The sequence below is a fragment of the Sparus aurata genome, chromosome 13 (assembly GCF_900880675.1).
Source record: "Sparus aurata chromosome 13, fSpaAur1.1, whole genome shotgun sequence".
Classification (NCBI taxonomy): domain Eukaryota; kingdom Metazoa; phylum Chordata; class Actinopteri; order Spariformes; family Sparidae; genus Sparus; species Sparus aurata.
In genome coordinates this window covers 26336091-26344684 of record NC_044199.1, presented here as the reverse complement: position 1 = coordinate 26344684, position 8594 = coordinate 26336091, and the positions used below count along the sequence as shown (strand labels likewise).

General features: G+C 41.5%; 1 long non-coding RNA gene across 2 annotated transcripts; it reads left to right on the top strand.

Annotated features, from left to right (window-relative positions):
• The first annotated feature begins 327 nt into the window (after positions 1-327).
• Positions 328-8297, top strand: LOC115594602 (uncharacterized). 2 transcript variants are annotated; one of them, XR_003986526.1, is made up of 4 exons: positions 328-450; positions 4960-5032; positions 5202-5615; positions 8161-8297. It is a non-coding gene; the product is annotated as an uncharacterized LOC115594602 (long non-coding RNA). The 2 variants fall into 2 exon arrangements; XR_003986525.1 differs by lacking the exon at positions 8161-8297 and having other exon boundaries at positions 5202-6328.
• The last annotated feature ends 297 nt before the right edge of the window (positions 8298-8594 follow it).

Genomic DNA, 8594 nt, shown 5'->3' with positions numbered 1-8594 from the left:
CTGTCACAGCTCATGTCAGTATTTGTTCAGTCCGCTATGATTGTACAAAGTGGACAGCTGACCCTCTTTCTAAACAGCTGACCACAAACATATACAGCTGGTATTCAGCATCCAGCTCTGGTAATCTATTATATCCAGTCTGGTGACAATTTCTAACCAGCCTGGGTTGCAACAAAATATCAAACTGTTATTATTCAGTGTCTTCTTGTTGTTTGTTTATTTTGTGACCCATACCCTTGTGTGTCTCTTCTTGCTTCTCAGTTCCTCCTGTGTGTTTTTCCCTTTCAGGGTTTTTCCGTTCATTACCTCACCTGTTTCTGATACCCTCGTTAGTGTGTCTGTGTATGTAGTCTTTGTTCTCCCTCGCGTGTTCGTCAGTCCGTTCCATCTTCCTGTCTTTTTCCATGTTACCCCGTCTCGGTCCGTCGTTCCTCCAGTGTCTCCAGTTTGGTATGTTTCTGTTTTTTATTTCCTTGCGTCTTATTTTGATTTGGACTTTGCTTTTTCTTTGCACTTTGTTGAGCTTTTTGGTTGCTACTTTCTCACAGTTTGTTGAGGATAGAGGTGGTGAAGAAGTTGGAGGCAATGTATGCCTTCAATGGGAGGCTGGTTTGTTGGCCCTGGTTGCGGGAGGCTCCAGGCAGAACTCATTGTGCAGGTGAACAAGCTTGAAGGAGTTTTGTTGGAAAGCCAAAATGGCACTGCCTCCTCGACAGCCTCAGCCCAGCTACCAGCCCACGCTGTGTGTGTATAGTCGACTGCGGACACAACCAGATAAAACAATCATTGCATAATGAAAGAAAGACAACAATATAAAGAGCAACAAAAAATAACGAAAGGGAAATTTATTTCAGATAATTTGGAGTTACTTAACAGTAAATGTTATAGAAAAGAATGTGCAGTCCTGTGCTAATAGATAATAAAATAAGCTGCAATCATGCATCAATAATCAGCTGAACAGTTAATGAAGTCATAATAACCAGCGCTGTCACTCAGAAACTGTATTCATTAGACGAAAGGATTGTGATTTGAAATAAAAATGTAATAAGTTAAGCTGGGCTAAATTTTCAGTCCAAATTGATTTTAAAAGGCATCACTGGCCCTGTCCACTTCAATTAAAGTAAATTAAAAGCTGATGTGCAGGATTATTTACATCCACATGGAACTTTCCGGGCTGAGTTTGATGCACAAAAAACAATTACAGCAAAGTCAATACACGCGAACACGCTGCTGATTGCGAAATGAAAAATTTAGACAGGAAAATCACAGATAGTCTGAACTGCACACTGTGAGGCAACTGAGTGGCACAGTGATCAGAGAAGCTGGCCTTGAACTGGTAGGCTTCAAACCCTCAAGTCAAGTGTGTTTTCACCTGCTGAAGTGTCTTCGAGCAGAAACTGAATCCATGTCAGTGCGTTCCACCAGCAGAGGACATTTACCTGAGCAGTAATCACCTTTTGTTTCTCACACCATCACACACCGACACACCAGCTCCACCACTCCTCGCTCTCTGAATTTCATGATGCAGTTTCCCTCCTGGCATTAAGGGCATAGCCACGGGGATGGATCTCAGGTTTGAGTCTGAAACCAAAATAATTGGTGTAGGAGTCGGAGGAAGTCCTAGATATTCTCAGCATGTATAAAGGTGGTTATAGGACCCGCAGTAACGTTATCCAAGTTTATATTGATGCTTAACGTATGTGTGTGTCATCGAAAAACGAAGCAGTGCCACATTTTACGTTCAAAACTTTAGTTGATTAGAATTAGCAAAAAAAATATACTTGAAGTAGAAAAATTCCAAGTACTATAAAGGCAGCAGAATGAACGGTCAGTGTTTCTCAGACAATACTGACAAATTTCTTGATGTCCCATCAAAAATATTCACGTTGTTGCCACTAACTAAGGCTGGAAAATTGCCTGACTTCTCGTTTAAAATATCAAGTTTTGATGCCATTAGCACAGCTCCAAAATGTCCCCACCTTTCCTCAAAAAAATATCTGGTTTTGTTGCCGTTAAAACAGCTGAAAAGTGTCCTGACTTCAAGTCTAAAATATCCAGTATCGTCGCCACAAACGCAGATAGAAAATGTCCTGACTTCTCATCAAAAATATCTGCTTTTGTTTGGGTCAACACAGCTGAAAAATGCCCCAACCTTTCTGCGAATTACCCAATTTCTTTATGCCATGAATATGCCATGGAAAATGTCCCAACATCTTGTCAAAAATATCCAGTTTTATTGTCACTAACACAGATGGAATCTGTTATTTGTTGCCATTGAAACAGCTGGAAAATATCCTGACTTCCAGTTTAAAATATCCAGTGCTGTTGACACTAACAACGCTGGAAAATGTCCTGAATCCTCGTAAAAAAAACATTTTGTTGCTTTTGACACAGTTGGAAAGTAATCCTGACTTCTAGTTAATAACATGCAGTTTTATTGCCATTAATACGGCTAAGAAATGTCCTGACGTCTCATCAAAAATGTCCAATTTTGCTGACACTAACACAGCTGGAAAATGTCCTGATTTCAAGTTCAAAATATCCAGTCTTGTTGCAACAAACACAGCTGGAAAGTGTCCTACCATCTTGTCAAAAATATCAAGATTTGTTGCCTCTAACATGGCTGGAAAATGTCCTGACACCTCATCAGAAATTGCCACAAACTCAGATACGTTAAGATTTTTACTCGGGTACTGTATGTGTGACTTTCACTTTCACCAGGAAAACATTTGAAAACAATATCTTCAGGTTTATTTAAATATGACTTTTGGGCACTTTTTACATCGCTGTAAGTTACTTTTCACCACCGGTGTTGTGCATATGTCTGTGTGTCTGAGCTCAGCGACTACAGCTGTCAGAGGACTCCTTTCTTTACATAAGGATATATAAAAAATAATTCATTTGCTTCATACATATATGCATGGGTTAGGAGTGTAAAGACACTGTCAAGTGAAATTAATTTCTGGCTCTGTCACTGCCTGGCATATTGTTTCTGGATCTCTGGGCAAATATTAGTTTATTCAGAACAGACTGCAGAGAGGTGTGAATGTGGGTGTGGGGTCAAGAAAGAAGAAGAGTAAACAAAGTGAATTACAAAGTAAAATGTATCCTTCTGAAATACACCGTGTTTTTCTTTGTCAAACATACGCCCGAGTGGAAATAAAACCTGCAGATATCTCACTTGTAACGTGTGGGAGGGTGCGTTGCTCACCAGATAAACAAAGTTTGGATTCAGTTCCTCTACTCAGAAATGTTCCCTCTCATCCAAAAGGGTTGAGCACTTCAGTCTGAAGCAACCTTTGTGGTAATATTTACAGTAAGAGTGAGGGAATACGTGAGAGGAAGGTGTGAAACATCTGGATCTTCCCCTGACTGAGGGTCATAGATAGAGAAGTCAAAAATGGACAAGAGAGGACCAGCTGGGTTAGAACTCCTTGCACTCTTTGCATTCCCGGTCCAGCGACACAGCGGCATACAGCTTGCACAATAATTAGTTTCACAGGAGCGGTGTGTTTAAGAACGATAAGCGATGCTTTGGGTGAAGAGGAGTCAGCAGATGAGTGTAGCTGCTTGTTATCTGTGCCGAGCAGAGGGAGAGGAGCACGCCGCTGTAATAACTTTGAGAGACAGAGGTGAGGGGGAAGGAGGGATGCTGCAAGTGGGGAATGATAGAAACCAAGTTGAGATCAGGATCTGACACACATATTACTGCAAATGCGGCTTTTTATTTGGATCAGAACATTTGTAATGACTCTGAAGGCTGTTTATGTTAATGACCGGCTGACCGTGCGTCCTCGTTGGCCTTTTAAAAGTCGTTGCGCTCACACATCTGGCCCACATGAACACACACAAGCCCGAGCTGCAGGAAGAAGACCAGACGATTGTCAGCAAAGGGCAGCTCTGGTGCTCACACGAGTTAGCATCGTCGATACGACGCCACAATCATTATTCACAGTGCGTCGCGGCTGCAGAGCTGCTCATGATGCAGTGCATGTCAGGATGCGCTTGTCAAATGAGCCTGACCAACGTATGATGTGAGGAAGAGCAACATGAGAGGGAGAGCTGAAGTGGCTGCTGGGAAATTGGTTCGGGCTGCATGTTAAGATGGTTTTCAAAGAAGCCGCTCTGCAACAATGCCAGATGGAGACGGCTGATTGCAAAGACGGTGGCTGTTTCACTCTGTTTAAAAAAAAAAAAAAAAAATGAAGTCTGATTTTTAAGTTTCATTGATTCAATCTATTTGTGTTCCCACCATAGTCATCTCAAAAACTCCAAAATCTTAGTATACAATATCTTTTTCTATATAAGACATAATCGCCTAGAAAATAAAGAAAGTGAATGAGGGGAAGTAAACTGTGAGGGGACCAACCCCTTAATTATAGCCCATTTGCTTGGACCACACCTGTCTTAAACTCAGCCTCTACCTGTGAAGATTTAAAAAAAAAAAACTTAGATACACATTTTGGTCCACTTTGATTTGTGTTAGTTGCTTGTATGTCGTTGAAAAGAAAAAATGACAAATTGTCATTATTATATCATTATTATTATTAAAATGTTCATTGGAATGCTGGTGACATGTCCCCATCACTTTGTAAGATAGAAAATATTTAATATATACGTTAAGGTTTTATGATACACTTAGATCATTATTAAATGATTACAATTTGCTTAAAATGTTCTGAAAAATAGCTTGCACCAGGAAATGTTAACCAAGAAATGAGACTGAAAGCTTTGCTCTCCATCAGCAGCTGCAGTTGAGACTGACTGCTGATCTAATTTCACTGTTGATGAGCAACACTTCAGTCAGAGGAAGGGAAGAAATCCTGCCGCATAAATCAGATTTTGTTATTACTTTGCACTCATCTGATGTTATTTTTTTCCACCTTTAAAGTCGGCAGATTTCCCACCTTCCACTGAGTTTTTATTCACAACATTTTTTTTCCACTTTACGAGTTGCAGAAACATCCTGGTTCTGCGTGATTCCGATCCAAGCCTCTCCTGGATCAGAGCTACATTTTACCCTTGATTGCCGGTAAGAAGGAGCAGTTTCTTTTTTTCGCCATGTAGAGTGCAGCCTGGTGGTGAGTGGTGTGCCTGAGGAGACAATTCCAGATTTAAAAGCTTCAAAAACAGCTTAAACACCATCCTGGGACTCGTGTTCTGGACAGAATAATGAAAGAAAAATGCTTTCTTTTTTTCAGATATAAATATTTCACCCAGTGGGCTCAGTGAAGGACCTCCATCAGATCAGAAAAGGACATACAGAACCTCTTTTCCTCATTACTGTGGAGATCTTATACTTCTCTTATACTTGACAATCTTTCCACTGTCAGATATATGTGTTTGTGAAATGGCAGCATCTCACCTCCCAGTTTACCTCAGGCCCTGCTATTATCTGAGCATCTCTGACTCCTAGACTGGATAAATCTCTGAATAAATAAATAAATAAATAAATGGCAGAAGATGACAATGCTGACAGTGCGGGTGACAAAGCCCGCCATTTGGTCTTTTGTCACCTGGACAAGGCTGCCGAGCCGGGCTCGAGAGAGTTCGATCTGAATTCCTTTCTTCGGAGCCAGTCACCTTGTCACAGCCATTCTTCTCACCGGCAGAAGGTAAAAGATCACGTAGCAGGTGTTAGCAGGCTGCACGCTCTCCTCTGTGTTCACTGAGAACACAAAGAGAGAAAACATGTAGGAAATGTATGAGAATGAGTATCAACAACACTGTTTATTGCAGTTTCAGATCATGCAGGTATTTTCTCTCTTTTGCCATCTGTGTTTCCTATTCCAAAGGTACAATGCAGCAATAAATTTTTCTGAAATAGGAAAGGGTGCATATACTGTATAAATCCATCTGTGGCAGTCATTTGACACTTTCACATCCCCAGGAAAAGAGTTTGGCTTTTGTTTTCCTTGGGTGTCGTGGCCATTATACGTGTGGATGAGTCCAACTCACCTTTTATAATGGTAGAAAAGGTTTGAAACACTGAAGAGGGTAAAGAGTTAAAAAGCCTGTAGTTAATCTTGGCTGTTGAATCATATCGTCAGTAAAAAAACACGCCTACGCGTGATAGTCAAGTGATCAGTAGGGCGTTCCGTTGCAAGTTGGAAGTCGGAATTTCTGACTTTCCAATCTGAAAAGCCTTTGAGTGCATTTTGCATGGGAAAACATGGACCCTCACTGCAAACGGGTGTTTGAATGGAAAGTCTGCAAACTTCAGAAGCAGCTGCAGCAGCTGACTGAACAGCTGAGACTGGACGAGTCACACCCCAGCACAGACTGGCAGAGACTTCTACTGAGCACACATCAACTAAATAAAAGCAAAAACCACAACTATGAAATTGTAGTTACTGGACGTTTCACAAACAAATAAGTCATTGTTCACTGTGTGCGCTGTGATGTCATCTGTGTTTATGTCAGGGAACTTGGGCGACGGGGATCCTGCCTGGGTTTCCGACTTGTGTGATGTGGAGCCAAATGCTTCCTCTGGATGAAATTGTTAAATGTAGGCCGACTGACTGTATCAGCCCACCTGGTCAAAGGCACCAGATTACATGAAAGGACACCTTCTCTATAAAAAGATGTCCAGGAGAGAACCCGCAAACCTCTGTTAAAATTGTCCCACCCACATTTAAATTGCTTCCTATGCCCATGTGTTCAATATCAGGGAAGGGACAGTAGAAAACAGCAGATCATTCACCTCATCAGACTACATCCAGAACACCATAATGTGTTTTAAAAACTAAATCAGTAAAACGTGCGTGTGTTTGTGGAGCTTTAGGGTATTTCACTTTTCATGTTCAGTTGAGAATGATCCAGTTAGACCGAAATTGATCAATAAATCACTGTATCAGTTAATTTAGCTGTTCTCTGTTCGATTTAAAGCTTCACACTGCTCAGTCTGAACTGCTCGTCAGCGTGCACCTTGAAGGCAGCCGCAGTCCCTGATTGGATAACAAGCTGCTGCTTGTTCAATCAGACACTAATTATGGATTTAAATTGAATAAAAGGCAGACAGCAAATTGCTTTCATGAACATAAATCTGATCTGTGCAGGAGAGCTCACACAGAAAAAACACTGACTGAAGACATAATCATCATAATTTATATCAAAATAAGATAATGCTGCTTGTTTGTTGCACCGTTTGTTGGGGTTGCATTTTCACCTGTGATTTCAGTTGTATGCTGCTGTTTAGCAGCGTGGCTCTGAGAATGGTAATGTTGGCTAGTACACCACTTTGGTCCTGGATATTTGCTGGCATGTGAAATATCTTGTCAGTATTGGATTGAAAATGTTGGAAAAAGTACAAAAAAAATTAAAAAAATTGTGTTGTGTTGTTATTTGGATGCCTGTGCATCGTGGGCGGCAAAAGAACAGGTGTTCTCTGATTGTTGAATCACAGATATAAAGTCCAAAATGTCTTTATGTTGGCGGTAACATGTACTGCATCATTCGCCATTACATGTGGTAAGTGACCAGTGTTGGAGGTAAGGTGTTACAATAGCAGAATTACCGTAATGTGTTTTTTACATTAGCCTAATGATGAAGCCTGATCCTCCGTGCGCACTTTAATAAGTGACCGTGTGCTCCTTGCTCTGTGGACTAAAATAAAAAGACGTAGAAAAAAAAAAAAAAGATGATCTAGTCATGTCATTACAGTCTGCATTATAGAGGGTATAGGTCTGTTGTGTTTCATATGACGAAGCCTCCAATTAAAAACATTTATATCTCATGAAATATCAGACTCTTTGCCTGCTCATCCCTGTGTCATTGGTTTATTCAACATTGGTTGTTTTCAGTGGCGGAGGATAATTTCAGGACATTATTTTGTTCGGCATGAAGCAAATCACACTGCACACGAAGGACGGTCACTGTGTGTGAGGTAGTGAAAGCCTCGGCCTTCACATTTGATTCAGGTTGACAGAATGATGGACGTCCTTCCTCTGACCTGCTTTTTGAGCAACAGTGACGTGTGCTGGTTGTGCATTCGGTGCACTCATTTCGGGCACTTTTTTTTTTGTTTGACTCTAAACTATGTAAAAGCTTTTGACGTCTTGGAGGTGTCAAATTCCCGCCAGCGTTCTCTGCATTAGCAAAACAGGCCTTTTAATGACAGTGTTATAGAATATTACATCATATTCTCACCTATGTCTCTAGTATTCGTCTTCAGTCGTCCTGTAACCTGGAACAGGCTCGGAGCTGCTCACCAACACGACGCAGCGGGAATCTGACTGGGAGGTGTTCTGCGATGGTGCGAGGACAGAGCCTTCATCCGTGTCCGTGTTGCTGCTGCCCACCATCAACAGACAGCGGAGTGGCAGCTGATGTCATCTCTGCTGTCAGTCGTCAGCTCGTCCGTCAGCCTCGTGCCTCCACAACCGCATCAGGTGACTCTAAACACCGCTGCCTCTTTTTCTCCCAGTAACATCCAAATCAACTCTCGGCCTCACGCTGTCAACCTCACAGCATGAGGTTATTATGAACACACTTGATTGTACTTTTGTTATTAGACACAGGTACTGTCAGATTATTAAGCCATAAGAGCAGCCTGGCAACGGGGTTTGGTTTACCGCTTCCACAGAGGATTTTTC